Source organism: Hevea brasiliensis, chromosome 2, assembly GCF_030052815.1.
Source record: "Hevea brasiliensis isolate MT/VB/25A 57/8 chromosome 2, ASM3005281v1, whole genome shotgun sequence".
Taxonomy (NCBI): Eukaryota; Viridiplantae; Streptophyta; class Magnoliopsida; order Malpighiales; family Euphorbiaceae; genus Hevea; species Hevea brasiliensis.
Window position 1 is genome coordinate 107,028,174 of NC_079494.1, and position 17,338 is coordinate 107,045,511.

At 33.5% G+C, this 17,338-nt stretch overlaps 1 pseudogene; it reads right to left on the minus strand.

Annotated features, from left to right (window-relative positions):
- Positions 1–14: 14 nt before the first annotated feature.
- On the minus strand, positions 15–14,677 carry LOC131177966 (protein PTST homolog 2, chloroplastic-like; annotated as a pseudogene).
- Positions 14,678–17,338: the final 2,661 nt, after the last annotated feature.

Sequence of the window (17,338 nt, forward strand, 5' to 3'; positions counted from 1 at the left end):
GCATGCCTTCTGTTTTATGTGATAATCAGTAAATTATTCTCATATCCATCATGCTGAACAATGGGGCGTAGGTGATCAGTCCTCCACTCACCATCAACAATGAATTTGATCTATACCACAATGTAAAATGCTGAATGCTTTAGTCTGAGAGAATCTTTCAAGTTTCAATAATATATCACAATCAATCTTGCAACCGTGATTTACCTCATATCTGCTTGGATACAATTTTATTTACAAAGAAAAGATGCCTGTTCTCGACTTTTGCATTTTTCTTTGCAACAGAGCAATACAAGTTACTAATCATGGTCAAGATGGGTTTCTGAAAAGAAGTGAGCAAAATGTCATAACATTAGCAGTAATAACTAGCACTAACAGGTATTAAGTGGAACTGAAATTAACCAAATAAATAAAGTAGCAAAACCCTTAGCAGTTCCTGAACCCTATTCTCAAAACCCCGAAAGAACTACTTAAGTTAAGCCTCCACAAACATATTACTCTTTATCAAAACAGAACAAAATCAAACTCCACGAGCTGCTCCTAAATAAACCAATGAAACTTAAATTTACTAATACAGGCCTATTTCATTTTTCATTCTGTAAGTTTAAGATCAGGCAGTCATTGTATTTCTGTCGCTGCCGTTATTTACTAACAGAGGTAGCCAGGAACCTACAAAATTCTCAACTCTTGTTGCACCAACTATAAATTTTAGCAATTGATTATAGACCTTCTTTCTATTATCGACACCATATTTTGGCCGATCCCCGAAATCAATAAACTCTGAAACCGATCCCCAACACATAGTCTCCCTGACCAGTTAATTACATTTTCAATCTCTCTTGTCAAACGAGATTGAACCAACATTAGGCCTTCATGTCATCAGTCTTATTGCTGATCTCCCTTTTAAAAGTTTGGGAATAATCAAGTTAAGGTTCCAATCCAGTTTAATGATGATTCCGATCTTAATCAAATTTTCAATTTTAATCGAGTCCCGTTTAGCGTTTGTTCTCAGCCGATCTCATGCTTATAGTGTTTTCCGACCTCTTACACTTAGATTAATAATCACTTTTAGTTGTTGTGATATGATCAGACAAGTGCTTAGGCAATTCAGATACTTTTCGATCCCATCCATTCATTGAACAAAAAGGGAATTTCATTTCATTTCATATTAAAATTTATACAAGTCAAATCTACATTTTGTTCGCTCCCTCTCTCACCTTCAGCCTCCTCCTCACTATCCTCACCTTCATCCTGGGGAGCCAGATCCACCATCCAAGAGAAGTCCTCCTTGGGATATCGCTTCCTGAGCTCGGCTAAGAGATCCCTATGAGCGTTCACATAAGCGCCGGCCTCCCTTGTCACCGCCTCTTCTTCTTTTGCTTTGAACTCCTCAGTGAGGTGAGCAACTTCACCAGCTCGGAGCGCCCAAACTTCTTCAAGAACATGAGCTTGCTCGGCCAGAACTTGAGCTTGCTCGGCCAGCTTATCCTCGTAGAACTTCATTCGCCCCTCAATTTCAGATATGTAGTTTTGAGCGGATGAAAGTTGGGATCGGAGGGAAGCCACTTCATGACCCATCTTCTCGACCTCCTTACTCAGACGGTGAGCCTTCTCCCGGACAATGTGCTGGTTCACCAAACTCTCCACATTCAGGCTCATTGTCCGGGTCAGGATGTCATCAAGATTGTTCGGGGATAACCTATCCCGATCCTCTTGAAGGCAGATCGAGGCCCCCAACACTTTGGCCAAGCCCAGATTTTCCCAAACAGTCCGGTTCTTCTGCAGCGAGTGGATCAAAACTTGAGCGCCGCGGGAAAGGGTCCTCACAGGAGGTTGGGAAGGGCCCCCTTCCGCACTCGAAGCGACTGGAAGAGGTGGAGGCGACTTTTCTTGGTGAGGAGGAGACCGGACCACTTCTATGACCGGCGGTCCCGAGGGTTGAGACGAGCCTCCTTGCATCTCTTCGGGATCATGACTGGGTGTTTGAAGCAGCTCGGAACGCTTCATCTCCCGCACTTTCCGGGAGACCTCCCTCTTCCGCTTTCGGCTCTCCTTGGAAGCCTCACCGCTTGCCATACCTGCACAAAGAAGAGGTCAGTGAGATCGCTAAGGCCCAAAGATTAGAGATATAGAAAGTACCGGGGCTGAGGTCAGAGAGCTGAAGCTCGCGTTCTTGGCCGATGATCAGTTGTATGGTCCAATGATGCAGTTCGGCAGTTACTGCATCCAAACAAGAGAACTTCTCTCTGGCTGCCTGATCTTTCAGTTCCATCACCATTAGGCCTTCTTCCCTATTCAGGATGATGCGCTTCGGAAATAAGGGGCCCTGGTGCAGTCAGCTGCGAGGGAAACCCTCAAAGCTGTTCGGAATTTTGCTCCTCAGAATAAAGAAGCGATTCTTCCAATTCTTCAGGGAGGAGGGCAGATCGGTAAAAGGCCCACAATGTAGTTTCGCCTGGAAGAACCAATACTCATTGTCCTTTCGATGAGTCAGCCTATGTAGTTCGGCGAACACCTTAGCTGTAGGGCTGAGTCCTTTGGCTCGGTAAAGGCCTCTGAAGGCTACCAGGATCCGCCATGAGTTCGGGTGAACTTGGGCTATGCACACTTGGTGAAATTTTATAACCTCCTTGAAGAAGTCATCGAGGGGGAACCGCAGCCCGGCCTTTAATTGCTCTTCGTATACCATGATCATATCATTCTCTTCGAAGAAGTGATTGGCACGAAGATCGACGTGACACTTAATCAGCTCGTATGAATCAGGCCGAATGTTATACTCTTGGCTGAACGACTGCAGGTCGGTTTCTTGAAGGATTGATGGCAGCTCGTCCATGGGAAGATTTTCTCTCCCTGAAGAATGTACATGCCTTGATAGTGCTGCTTGCCCCCGAGCTGGAATAGAGGCCCTAGGAGGTTTAGGTCGCACGCTTGGTCTGACCACCTCCACTTCATCAGATGACCACGAGATCTGAACGGAAGGGGGGCTTGCCGCTCTCTGACCCTCAGCGCTGCTCATTTTCAAAGAAAAGAGGAAATTTAAACTAAGAGAAAGATCAAAACCCTTACCGGAGTGTGATCGGTGTCGGAAAAACTTGAAAAAATGAGAGAACTTTGGAATCGCTCGCGGGATGCTGAAAATGACATAAGAGAGCAATTGGCTGACCCATCCCCTATTTATACCCGTCTGAGCATTTAATGCTTACAGTGTTCCAGGCGGTGCATCGGTTAGTGAGATTCGCTAGTCTTTTTCTGACATGTCTCACGAATATTCCAGAAATTCCATGATAAGGAGAGATCGGTTAGTTACAGATCGGTGAATTAAGGCGGATGTTTGGAAGTGAGGATCGGTTAAGGGCTGTTCAGTTAGGAACCGGATCAGATGAACACATCAGAGGTTGAAAAATAGTCAATGCAATAATAATAAAATGATAGTTGTCAAAATAAAATTTTATTTCTGAAAAGGTCGGATTACATCATTTGGGCGATCTCTAGAGATCGGATTACATTAAAAGTCGGATTACATCATTTGGGCGATCTCCAGAGATCGGGTTACATTAAAGGTCAAATTACATCATTTAGGCGATCTCTAGGGATCGGCAGAATATCCCATCTAATAAAGACCTATGTCAAAGCCTAGTCTCGTGGCTGAATCAAAAGATGTGTTAGACCAGCCATCGACATTGGACAGATGTACAGCTCAGATGGGGGGATTATGACTCTCATGAGGATGAGAGGGGTCGTCATCAATGTTATCGCTCGGAACCGAGCCACTGTCGAGACACCCAATGTGTTGAGAAGCCAAATGAACTTCAAGGGACAGTCACCAATGTTAAGGGGAATATTAGCAGTCTCCTCGCTCGAAATCAGTTCGCCGATTATATCGGTTAAACGATTCGAAATCGACACGATCGAAGTCCTCGATCCAGGTCGGCAAATTAGTTTGGTTCTCTCACTATCATCAAATGAGGTTATCATAATTTCCCGATCACCGGGATCATAAATTTTCAGTCGGGGAATAAAAAGGACAATAAAAAAAAGATCAAAAGCCACTATCATGGCCGGGATTATTGCCGAAGCAGTTAGAACAGGAAATGTGAGAAGGAAGAGGAGAAAATCAAATGCGGAGGGCTTTCCCGTTGAAGGTATATACATAGGGAAAATCTGAGCATTTATTGTGAGCAGAAAACGAAGCAGATGCCTCGGAAATCGAAGGAATAAATGCTTTGACTTAACCGAACCGGATGAAGGAGAAGATCGGAGCTGGAGAGGTGGGAAGAGGGGAGCCCAGCATGAGAGATCAGAAAAGGGTCGTGTTAGAAAGATCGGAAGGGAGGGGAGGTCGGAAAACAAAGGGAATAAGACAACTTCAGCTAACTGTCGTCATAACCAGAGCTGAGGTAGTTAAAGCGTTGCAGACGAAATCTCCACCGCACGCCCCAGAATCACCCACATTACTGACATGTGCCAGAGTATGTCATGACAGTGCTGTACATCCCAATCTCCACCGTTGATCTTACTTGTAAGGACGAGCCCGGAGCCCTGGGATCAAAGAAGAAGACGACAAGACCAGCGCCTTTCACTCCCAGCCCTCGGATCGCCCTTGGCAAGAAAATTTTGGGCCATCAGATTAGAAGAGAGAAAGGAGAAATATTCTGAAAGGGATCTCAGCTGTTCGTTCTGATTCTCTTTAATTCCCGAGCCTCAGATCATGTCCTTTAAAATCCTAACCTTCCATCTCCCTCAAAATAAATCTTGACCCTTCATGGGGAGCACCCGGTTCCTATAAATACTTGCATGAAAACTGTTCAAAGGAGGACGAAGAAAAAGGTGGTGACTATAGCGGAAGAACTCTGAAACTTAATTCAGTTCGTTATTCTGCTATTTTTAAGCTTTCATAGAAAAACTTTAGAAACCAGTTTTCTGAAGTATTCTCTTGGAAGGGGTTTTGAATACTGAAATTCTCCTTTTTCAATTCGTTCATTACTCTGTGACACTCTCTCACTTTCAGTTTTGTCTTTGTTATCTTTATTTCCACTCCCGTTGTTCAAGCTCAACTTCATTCAAACTCAGTTATTATTTTGACCTGACTGCATTTTAGCGAAGTATCCTTCATTTCAAGGCGAACCTTAGCCCTCAGGCTATCAGCCCGTAGTCCTATTACATTTTGTGATTCCGTAGTTAGTTCAATAGATTCGGCTCCCTACAGGTGAGTGCTTATATCGCTGCTTTATCAAGTGCTTTTTTTTTTTTACGTATTTCCGTTGTTTTTATGTTTGTAATTTTCACTAAATTTATATTGTGTCAAAAACGCGAAGAAGGTTATTCTCGAGTTCACTTCTCGTTAATCAGTCCATTCTTTTTGTTAATATTTGTTACTTCTAAATACAAGTGTTCTAATCTCGAGTAGCGTATAAGTGGTTGGATAAAATGTAGGTAACTGTATCTTAAGAGTCTCTTTAAAATAATAAAAGGTCTGAATAATAAGTCAGGAAAACAGTAAAGTCGAATCGCTAGAATAACACAAAAGACGATTGGGTAAGACGTCACAAGGCGGAGTAAAACCAAACCTTAGATAAGCAAATGAGACAGATCAGGTATAGCTTGCCAAAAGGTGCTGTTAAGGCGACTACATAGGGGGTCGGTAAAATTCTATCTGTACCCCCTGTCAAGTCATGGGGTACCAATGAGTCAAAAGAAGCCTTATTCAGGTCCCCGGCATCTTTGAATGCCAGAACCCTTAGCCTTAGGCTCTCACGATATGTAAGATTTCAAGAGGTTAGAAAAGTCCTTATCCGACTCCCATTCAAGTAAAAGAGATCGGAGGAGAGTTCTTATCCGATTCTCAAGCCTAAAAACTTTAATAAATATTTAAAAGAGATCGGAGGAGAGTTCTTATCCGATTCTCAAATCAAAATTTCCTTAAACATTTAAAAGAGATCGGAGGAGAGTTCTTATCCGATTCTCAACCAAAAATTCTAATAAATATTTAAAAGAGATCGGAGGAGAGTTCTTATCCGATTCTCAATCTAAAATTTTAACAAATATTTAACAGAGATCGGAGGAGAGTTCTTATCCGATTCTCAAGCCTAAAAACTTTAATAAATATTTAAAAGAGATCGGAGGAGAGTTCTTATCCGATTCTCAAATCAAAATTTCCATAAATATTTAAAAGAGATCGGAGGAGAGTTCTTATCTGATTCTCAACCAAAATTTTCATAAATATTTAAAAGAGATAGGAGGAGAGTTCTTATCCGATTCTCACCTGAAATTTTAATAAATATTTAAAAGAGATCGGAGTAGAGTTCTTATCCGATTCTCACCCAAAATTTTAATAAATATCTAAAAGAGATCGGAGGAGAGTTCTTATCCGATCTCCAATCTAAATTTTCACCTAAAAGAAGATCGGAGGAGAGTTCTTATCCGATTCTCAAATCAAATTTTAACAAATACGTAAAATGACCCCTTTAAACAAAACTGATACGCAACAGTAACTCACCAAGGGTCGTCTCATTTATTTATGTATCTAGATAACCCGAATTGGTGAAAAATTAAATATTCCCTTTTACCACCTTTTACCAAGAGGATTAACATCTTCGTTCGAACCTCCTAACTATTAATTTTCGTTTATAAAGAGCTTGAAGTTAAATCTGCTTACCCTCATTGAGGGACGAGGTGGGGTGCCTATCACCTTCCCCACCCGTTTACGGACTCCGAACCTAGAATCTCTGTTTTTGAAGTGGTTTCATTTTAATTTATTTTCACAAATGGTTTTCTTTAATTTCCCTCAAAATTAAAGTGATGACTCCTCACTCTTTCCCACTTCGGTGAGGGTTCGTCCAGGCGACCGCAAAACACCTTGCGACATCTATGCTTATTCAGAACACTCATTATTGTTAAATTTCTAACTAATTTGAGATGGGATCAAACCTTGGTGGCCCATCTCCATCAAATGATCCAGCTAAGACCACCTCTGAAGCTGAATTAGGCCAAACTATGTAGCAGTACAAATAAGTCATAAAGCTCTCTGAGCCCTATCATCCCTTTTCTGTTTCTCTTCCTGTATCTGTATGCATCACTGTTGCATTATGAACAAGTAATTGTCAGCAGGAAAGAAAACTAGAGTTATTTGTCATTGAATTCATAAAACTGTGCATACATTATTGCAAGCGCCATTTTGCCTTCTAATACTGCTAACTTTGCTTGAAACTCCCAATCATCAGAATGTTTCAGCATATCATCAGAAGAGTTTTCATGAATCTGGTGAAGAATTAAAAGGGGATTAGAAAGTGTTCAAAATACGGTTGTATGATTGATGATAAAGTTTTCTAAATAAATTGCTCGCATTGATGATAAAGTTTTCTAAATAAATTGCATGCAAAATGGACCCAAATTAAGAACATGAAAATGACATCAGAAGTGTGGAACTCTACTTCTTCCTTGTAAGAAAGGAAACTTTATTACTTGTGGATTAAATTCCAGAATACTATAGATGATGCCAGAATATGTCATGGTATTCTTTGATCATTTTAAATTTGATAAATACACTTTGCAGGCCATTGTATTGTCTGGATATTTTTGAAGGACATAGGGAAAAGAGAGACAAATATAGGCAATTAAAAGAAGAAGCACAGATAATATCATGCATTTGTAATATCTTTCTCAGTCTCAAGCATATGGCAAAGCATTGTATTACTGACAAAGTAAGACACAAAGAAATCTTAGATTAAAATTTATGAAATGAGTATCAAGCTCATAGGCCTATCACTGAGTAATTCAAAAGTGTACAGAGATTTGGGAGCAGCATGTTTTTTTCCAAATATTTTCCATATTGTGTCCCAGTAACCAAAATTTTACATGACCCTAAGGCCACAGAAAAAGTCTTCAGTCGTTTTTTTTGGTCAAAAAGAATTAGAAGACATTATCAGAAGATATTGCATTATAATCATGCAGATAGAAGAAGGAGATCAGATACCCATTTCTCTGACAAATTTCCACTAGTGTTTGATTTTAATGTGTCAAGTACAGAGGAAAGCTCAGACTCCAAGTGCTGAAGGCAACTTCGCATGTCATTGATGTTAATCATTTCATGTGAAGAGTTATCTTTCCTTCTTTCTAAAGATGCTGTAGCACGCACCTTTTTTTCAAGTATTTCATCTCCCACAGCGTCGATCCCACCTACTGTTACTAGTTCCATAAGACATGATCACATATATAGGTTAGCATACACATAATTTTAAACAATGAAGCCACCCAAAACTAGCAATTGGAATACCTTCAAATTCCATTTCTGAAAGCCCTGCACTCTTAATGCTCTATTTTCTTCAATTATCTGGCGTAAGTGAACTTCTGAAACCATCAATATTAGATAGAAATGTACTGCGACTGAGGTTGCCTTTTGAATCATTGATTGTGCCGTTGTTACTGTTTGATGATGCAGGTCTATTGTTCCTTTCTAGGCCAGCAACTGTCTTCTACAACGTAACAAACCGCAGAAGTTAGGCTTAGAACAAACATCCAACTGCTGCTCAATCATTTCCATGCCGAATGTTTTTCATTTTTCATCTCTTTTCCTTTTAATATTTCCTTATCACATTTTAAAAGATTGCACTCAATGGAATATCTTGTCTCCTTCCCCCCATCCAACAAACAAATAAATAAAACAAAATGTGGAAAAAAAAAGATTCATGCTGCCATAAAAATTAATAGAAATAAAATTCATCGTTTTGAAATTTATAAGTTCATTTTCTCCTCACAAGCAATGTACATTTTGTTACCTACTAGTTCACAAATGTACCAACCAGCAAAGATAGAATAGAAGAACCATACTTATCATTGTTTTAAAATTAATAAATCAAAGCAAGTTGTGTTCAAGATGACTTTGAGCGTGAGTAATTTCTGCTTTCTCTCTCAAACCAAACCCAAAATGCATATTCCTTTCTTCCTCTAATCGACTTAATATACCCTGAATCCCAGATTCGTCCTCAGCCGCTGTTTCTCTGAGTGCAAAAAAATATGGATCAAAAAATACCCAAGGTTTTTTTTTTTTTTCCTAAAAGGTGGCGATTTAAAAAAAAAAATTACTAAAGGGTTGACTTAAAAATATTTACAAAAGGAGTGTTTTGATTGATGTAGAGACGAGAGATAATTGATCTCCAGAATAACTAGCTTCTAGCAAATAAAAAATTAAAAAATTAAAAAAAATTGTTGAAAAGTAGTTAGAGATCATTTAAAATTGCGCGTAGCTGTTAGATACAACTATAAGAAGCATATAATAAATAAAAAATTAAAAAATAATTATTAAAAAGTAGCTTGACGTCATTTAGAATTGCATTTAGCTGTTGAACGCGTCCAACTATTTTTTTGTCTTTAAAATATATGGGTCGATTACTTTTAGGTTCTTTAAAAAAATTTTAATTACAAAATTATCAATATATTTTATAAAATAACCATAAATATTATAATTATTTATAAATAAGCCTTTATATTTTTATAATTAATTAACATATAAAGATTTATTTGTAAAATTAAAAAAATTAATATTTATTGTGTATAAAAAAATTTGAAAATTGTACATAAAATTAATAACTATATAATATAAAAATTTTAAAAATACAAATATTATTTATATGTAAAATAGCATTAATATTTATTTAGCAAATTAATAAAATTAGTATAGTGACTGAATTATATTAAATGTTCTATAAATATTTGAAAATGGGTATTATTTAATATTTATTAATTTAACAAAATATTAAACTACAATAAATATTATTAATATGATTTAATAAAAAAGATATGAATAAATAATTGTTGAAATAAATTAATTCAAAATAAATAAAATAATAAAAGTAATGTATATATATGTTATTTCTTTAATTTATAATATTTTTTTAATTTATAATTTATCAGATTTGGGTAATATCACAATCTCATGAGAAGTTTGAATTATATCACAATTAGAATTTACATTAAAATCTAGAGACTAGGGGCAGTTCAATAAAGTCTCACAATCATAAAAAATTGAATTATCTTATAAATTTTAATATATATAAATTTGAAGAAATCTTCATCTGAAGAAAAAAAAATGAAGAATTCTTGGTTGAATTCTATGTGGATTTTTATAAATCTTAGGCTTTTTTGCTAAAAGGTGGTAACTTAGAAAAAAAATAATATAAGTAATATATAAATATTTTAATAAAAATATATTTAATTAGTGAGAATATAAAGAATAAAATAAATAAAATAATTTAAAAATATAATCAAATACTCGGTTGTCTTTTTTATGCTATAGAATGCAAAACAATATCCCACCTGTTATGTTAGTGATGTTCTGTATGATATCGCAGGTATGTTCAAATTATTTGTCTAATTTTTTAATAGTTTTTTTTTAATTTTGGGATAATTGTTTTTCTTGTATTAATTATTTCACTTTTGTTAATTTGTTAAAAAATAATTAAATTTTAATAAACATCAAAAAAATTAATGCAAATATTTATTTATATTTTATTATCTAATTATTAATTTTTTCTCTATATAATTCGTTAATTAATAATTATTAAAAGCTATTTATTATAAACTAATTATCAAAATTTTATGTTATTAAATATTAAAACTATATTTAAAATATTTATAAATTACTTTTATTACTTTATTTATTTTGATTTTTAATTTCATATTTAAAAGCTATTTATTATAAACTAATTATCAAAATTTTATGTTATTAAATATTGAAACTATATTTAAAATATTTATACATTACTTTATTTATTTTGATTTTTAATTTCATATTTCACAAATATTAATTTAATATTTATAAATTATTTTATTTATTTTTAATTAATTTATTTCAACAATTATTTATTCATGTCTTTTTAATTAATTCATATTAATAATATTTATCATAATTTAATATTTTGTTAAATTAATAAATACCAAAATAATACCAATTTTCAAATATTTATAAAATATTTAATATAATTCATTCTTTATACTAATTTTATTAATTTGCTAAATAAATATTAATGCTCTTTTACATATAAATAATATTTATATTTTTAAATTTTTTATATATTATAGTTATTAATTTTATGTACAATTTTCAAATTTTTTATATACAATAAATATTAATTTTTTTAATTTTATAAATTAATTTTTATATATTTATTAATTATAAAAATATAATGACTTATTTGTAAATAGATATAATATTTAAGGTTATTTTATAAAATATATAAATAATTTTATAATTAAAATTATTTTAATAATCTTAAAATAATTATTTCATATTTTTAAAGATAAAAAAAATTAAATGCTTCATAAAGTAACGTTCTAAACATTGTCTAGCTATTTTTTTAATAATTATTATTATTATTTTTTTATTTATGAGATGTTAATGATCAATTCTCTTTCTTTCACGTAACCCACAATTCTTCTTTTAATAAATATTTTTCTAGTCACCCCATTTAAATTTTTTTTTTTTTAAGTTACCGGCTTTTTTTCAAAAGCCGGTGTTTATCAATCCATCAGAAAATGGAAACTTAAAAAATTCATAGGAGTTGGAAAAGGAAATGGCCATCGAAACAGGGAAAGGAAGAAAGCTCATAAATGAAAGAGAGATTTTGGGGTTCTGTGCAATTTTTTGTTAATTGAACGCAAATTAGTAACTTTATTTTAATGAGGGGCGTTTTCGTCTTCTTACTCAAATTTAACGGCAAGTTGAAATAAAATAGGTGGAGGGACCTTGGATTTTATCGAGAGATTAAATTATTTAATTTTTTAGGTATGGGAATTAAATTATAATTAATGATAAAAATTTAAGAATTAAATTATATATTTTCTTAAATAAAAAAAATATTCTAAGAATAAACAATAAAGAGTCTGTCAAATCTGAACACTCGACAGTTTAAAAGGCCCAAAATGACAAAATTGAAGGGCTGAACCCAGTCCAGAGCTGTGTACACGTTAAGTAAACATTTCAATTTCATTCATATTAGAAATCTCAAAGATATTACATTTGAAAATCAACTTACTAATTAAAGGAAATAAGATACATTATTTAATTATATTAGTTATATAATAAAATATTTCATATTAAAGAATAGTGAAAGGGGGTGTGAATAATGAGAGTAAATTGGTAATTAAAAATAAAAAAGTACAGATATAATTAAGAAACCTGCTTATTAATTTACTATTAATGAATGGACCGCATTCTTTAGATTTTAATAAAAATTAATTTGCAACTGTACAAAAATCAGCTTAGAAGTGGTAAAAGGGTCTTTTTCCTCTCAAGATTGCAGAACAATCAGCAAGTTCCGAATTTGGAAAGGATCAGAGTCCTTGGGCAGTTTGGGTATTTAAACTCTACCCAATTCACTGTTCCAGCGAACCATAACTCAGGGTAGCGTTTTAGTGTGTACAAATAATTTTATGTCAATTTCTCAACTTTAAGTTATTATAACAAAATTATTTAATTTTATTTTGAGTTAAAAAAAACCATTAGCTTAAATTGGGGTGAGTATTCAGTTTAAATTTAATCGAATCGAACTGAACAAAATTAAATTATAAAAATCAAATTATATATTTTATAAACCGAATCGAATTGAAATGGATGAAAAATTGAATCGAACCAAACTAATTTATTTTAGTTCGGCTCGATTCGATTTAAATTAATCGATTTTGATTTTTTATTTTATATAAATAAATATTTTATATTTTATGTTATTAATAAAAAATATTTCAACAAAGTTGAAATGTATTTATTAAAATGTTAAAATTATAAATAAAAAATATAAAAATATTAATAATATTAATTTTCGAGTTAAATAAAAAAAATATGATCAAAATAAAAAATAAAATCAAATCAGCTATCAGCTGATGAGAAACAGCTCTAAAAACAGAACTGATACAAACTGCAGCTAATGGGTACCATTAGGGGTGTGCTTTAAAATTTAATCTGTTCGGTTCGGTTAGGTTATTTTCATAAAAAAAAATCAAAAAAACCGAACCGAACCGAAATTATTAATATATATAGGAAATAAAAAAAAATCGAACCAAATTGAATCGAACCAAATCGAATCAAACCGAAATCAAAGAAAACCGAACCGAACCTTAAGATTTTTGAGTTTTGATTTCTAATTTTTTTTGTTTTTATGTTTTTATTATTTAGATTTAATGTTAAAAATATGAAATTTTATAAATTTCGGTTTGATCGGTTTAAAATCGAACCGATATTTATCGGTTCGATTTTCTCTTATCAATCGGTTTGTTTAAAATTTTTATTTTTGATTTTCGATTTTATCGCACAGGTACCATATCAACTACCCATCAGCTATCAGCTTTATTTTTTTAAACTTACCAAACACTCTAGTTCACATATTTGGGTATCTATCAGCTATCGCTGTACCCAATAGGTGAACCAAATACTCCCTTAGTGTCTGTTTGACATTGAGATTGGGAGGTCAAAATTATTTTTTATAAAAAAAATATTATTTTAGATGCTATTGAAAAAAAATAGTTTGAAAAAAATTATTTTATTATTTTAATGTTCTTATAATTAAAACTTATCAAATTTACTTTTAAATTATTTTTTAATACCCTCTAACGAATATATTTAAAAAAAATAACTTACTTAATAGTAATTTTAACAGTAATACAAAGCATGCACTTAATAGTAATTTTAACAATAATACAAAGCATGCACTTGACTGTTGCAATTGCTGCAGTATGTGATGGGCACATGAGAACCATCGGTGATTCTCTAATCTTTCTCAAGTCATCGTTGGCCACTCGCCAACTACTTGGGTAGCCTGTTGATCACCATTATTCAATGCAAAAGCACAAAAATGGCTAAAGGTGGCTAAATGACAATATTATGCAAGATTGAATTATTAATGATGCAAGATTGAATTATTACTTTCTTCTGATTGCAGGGTTGGGATTGCTTAAATTATTTCGCTTTTTTATCTGTGGCAACCAATATCATTACAATTATGCATAGATAGTGGAAATCCCTGTAGCTTGACGCTGAGTAATTTCAGTGAAGACCTGAACATGGGATGAAAATATGGATGTTATTAATTAGCTAGGTATAAGCTATAATTATAGGTCTAATTTACTATTAAAGAACAAAATCCTCGCTTTTCTTTGAGAAAATTTGTCATATAGTTAAAGTGCCTAATTGAATTTGCAAGCATGAGTTCACATGATTAAAGTGGCAAATTAATCTCTTTCTAGTGATTAGGATTAATTTGGCAATGATACAGTGACATGATTAAAACAACAACAATATTCTAAGAAAAAAAAAATCTACACTGACTATTCAAAGAATGCCCTAATAAGTCGAACTTGCAATTAAGTGTCGTCTGGCTGGTCATTTTATTATAAATTAAGGTAACAGTATCTTATGTGGTGTCGCATGCAAATCATTTTTGTTGTTTTCTTGTCGTGATTATAAAAGGATTTATAATATCAAATGGTGAGAAAAAAATATGCATTTTTGTTGGAACCTAGTGCAAGGACTAATTAATACTAACATAAACCCTTGCAATCAAATGTAATTAACAAGACCTTATAAGCTAATTAACATATTAATTCTCCTCTAATCAGCAATATGAATGCTCTGGAATTTCTGGGGAATATACTTGGGATGCTAACACGAAGAGAAGTCCAGGATGACGGCCATGTCCATAGGAGAAATATTTTCGACTTGAAAAGATGATGTATAGCTGTCTCCTTGTCTTTACATTCTACTTCCTAGGCACCTAGCTAGTTTCTGTCTCTTCTTTTTCGGTGTTCTTGACTTTTGGGATCATGCCTTTTTCCCTGATCCATATCAGTGATCAGTGCTCTACAAATGGCAAATTAAAAGTGGTTGAGATTTCAATTTTCGTCTGTCCACCCAACTGGAGAATGATAGCCAACTTGCTAGGCTAATTATTTAAAAGATGCCCAAAATTCTGTCCTAACGTAAATTAGCCTGCCTACTAGGTTCTAATCTCTCTCTCTCTCTCTCTCTCTCTATAAAGAGAGAATTTCCTATCAACTCGTCTTTTTGTGAGGTTTTCAGCCTTCCCATTGTCGAGGGCGGCTTTCCTTTGTCTCATTTGGGTGGGATGGCTTCCTTTTCCCTTGCTTAAGAGTGGGTTTCTCCCTCCCCATATTTTTGAATCTCTTGTGATTTGATTTGCAGGTTGTTCTTCATTCACATATCTGTTCTTCACTCCTACCTAAAGCTTTATAGCTACTAAGGGTGATGACTGGTGTGGTGGGTGTTCTTAGCCTATGGATTTGTTGATCTATTTTTTCAGGTTTCAATTTATGAGCATGCTATCTCCGGGAGACGTGACCAACGCTTACTTAAAGTTTTCAATTCCTCAAATGATCAAAATAGAAAGACTTACTGAGTTCTACCTGTCACCCGGATGACTTGTCTTTCGGCCCTATCTTGGCTCGAGATGTCCCTTTCTTGTGGGGAAAAGGCTTTGATGTTGTTCACGAATTTCTACCTTTGATGGAAGCTTCTTCTCACTTCTACCGAGTGCGACTATTTGCATCTTTGGTCGTTGCCTGGAACTAGAGCCCAGGTTTCGGCGAGCTACTTTGCTTCTTTGTCGGTTTGGCTGCTCATAGGTGGGCTGTTCAGGTCCTAGGACTTGGGTTGTGTTGGATCTGGTTTTACGTACTACTGCTGGGCCGGGGTGGAATTATAAAGATGGGGCTTTCTTTAACCCATGTTAATTTCCTGCTTTATGAATTAGGTTGTAACCCCTTCTTTATCAATCAACTTAAATTGTCTAAAAAAAAAAAAAGCCTGCATTCTCAGCAAGACTTAGGTTGTCTTTGAAAGGCATTATTCACAAGTGACTTCCAAGCATCAATTACAAATCAAGAGGTTTTTTTTTTTTAAATGAAAAAAAATGACTTTCTGAGTATGACGATCATAACCTCTTTAAATTTGAGGCTCAATATCACCGGTTGATGTCTTTAATTTAATTCTATCTCATAAAAAGGAGCCTACCACTAAACTCGAAGTAGCATCTAATAAAAGTCATTTAATAATCTCCTATCTCCTCCTTCTATTGTACTCCTAAGAAGAGATAATATTTAGTTATCATGCTTGTGAAAAAAATTGAACAAGGGTGAGCTAAGGTCATTTCACCAAATTAACACGCTTTGTGGTAATCACAAATTAAGAGTGATGCTATATGGATAAAGTTGATTCATATTTAACGTGTGTCAATGAAGATAATTTTGTAATTTTATATTCTTTAAAAGTTATAATTTTATACTATTGTTCCTCTATAATTTTTTTTTTAAAAATAAAGTGCATAAATTTTAAAAGCACAATAAATTTAAATACAAGATACAAGATATGATGATGATAAGCTATATTACCATACCATTATATTACAGTCATTACAGGCATATTTCCATCATAATGCTACATCTAAACTATAATTAACGATCGAGAAGTCTGGTAATGAGGAGTCAATAAGCAACAAAATATACTTCAAACATTGAAGAGAAACCAAGCACAGCAGCATGAACGGTTCTACCAAAAAAGCAATAAGATCGATGATAAAGAGCAGCAGATACATAATAGATTCCAATATCAAACAAATAAACACAAAATGGTAGGGGAAATCAGAAGTAGCCAACTTACCCCGCATTAAAAATATGGGAAATTCGAGAAGGTAAATAATAAATCTTCACTAAACACAAGAAGACGTGAGCTCTTTCCTCCAGTTGTAAGCAAAATAACCACCCCAGTGCACAGACCATGCATTAACTCACCATAAAACCATTACAAATTATGCCTTTTTATACATATCCAAACCATTAAAAACTATAAACGTAACACGAATGTGAGCTAGGGAAGACAATTGACCTAAGCTTTGAAATGGAAGGGTACGTAGCTAGTCCTTGAATCTCATGTATATCCCTATGAACTGGACAAATAAATGACGATTTATAAAATTTTCTTTGAATTTTCTTGGAAAAAACAAAAGAAAAAAATTATTAAAACTTATATCCAATACAATAAATATATGTCGTGATTGAATAATATATGAATTGATTAATTTAAATGATTTGAAATAATTTTCCAAGATAATATTTGATATATATCTAAAATGAAATTACGATTTAATTCAAAGTAAATAATATCTGAAATAATTCCAGTCAAACCATAAATAAAATAAGTTATTAATATTTTATGGATAAATTACATTAACAATACCTCTTTTAAGTAAAATCACAACCCCTATAAATTTCAATAGCCCATTTTTATAAGGTCATTTTTACTGACGCAATACTTATTTGATTAAAAAATTATATTTTCTCC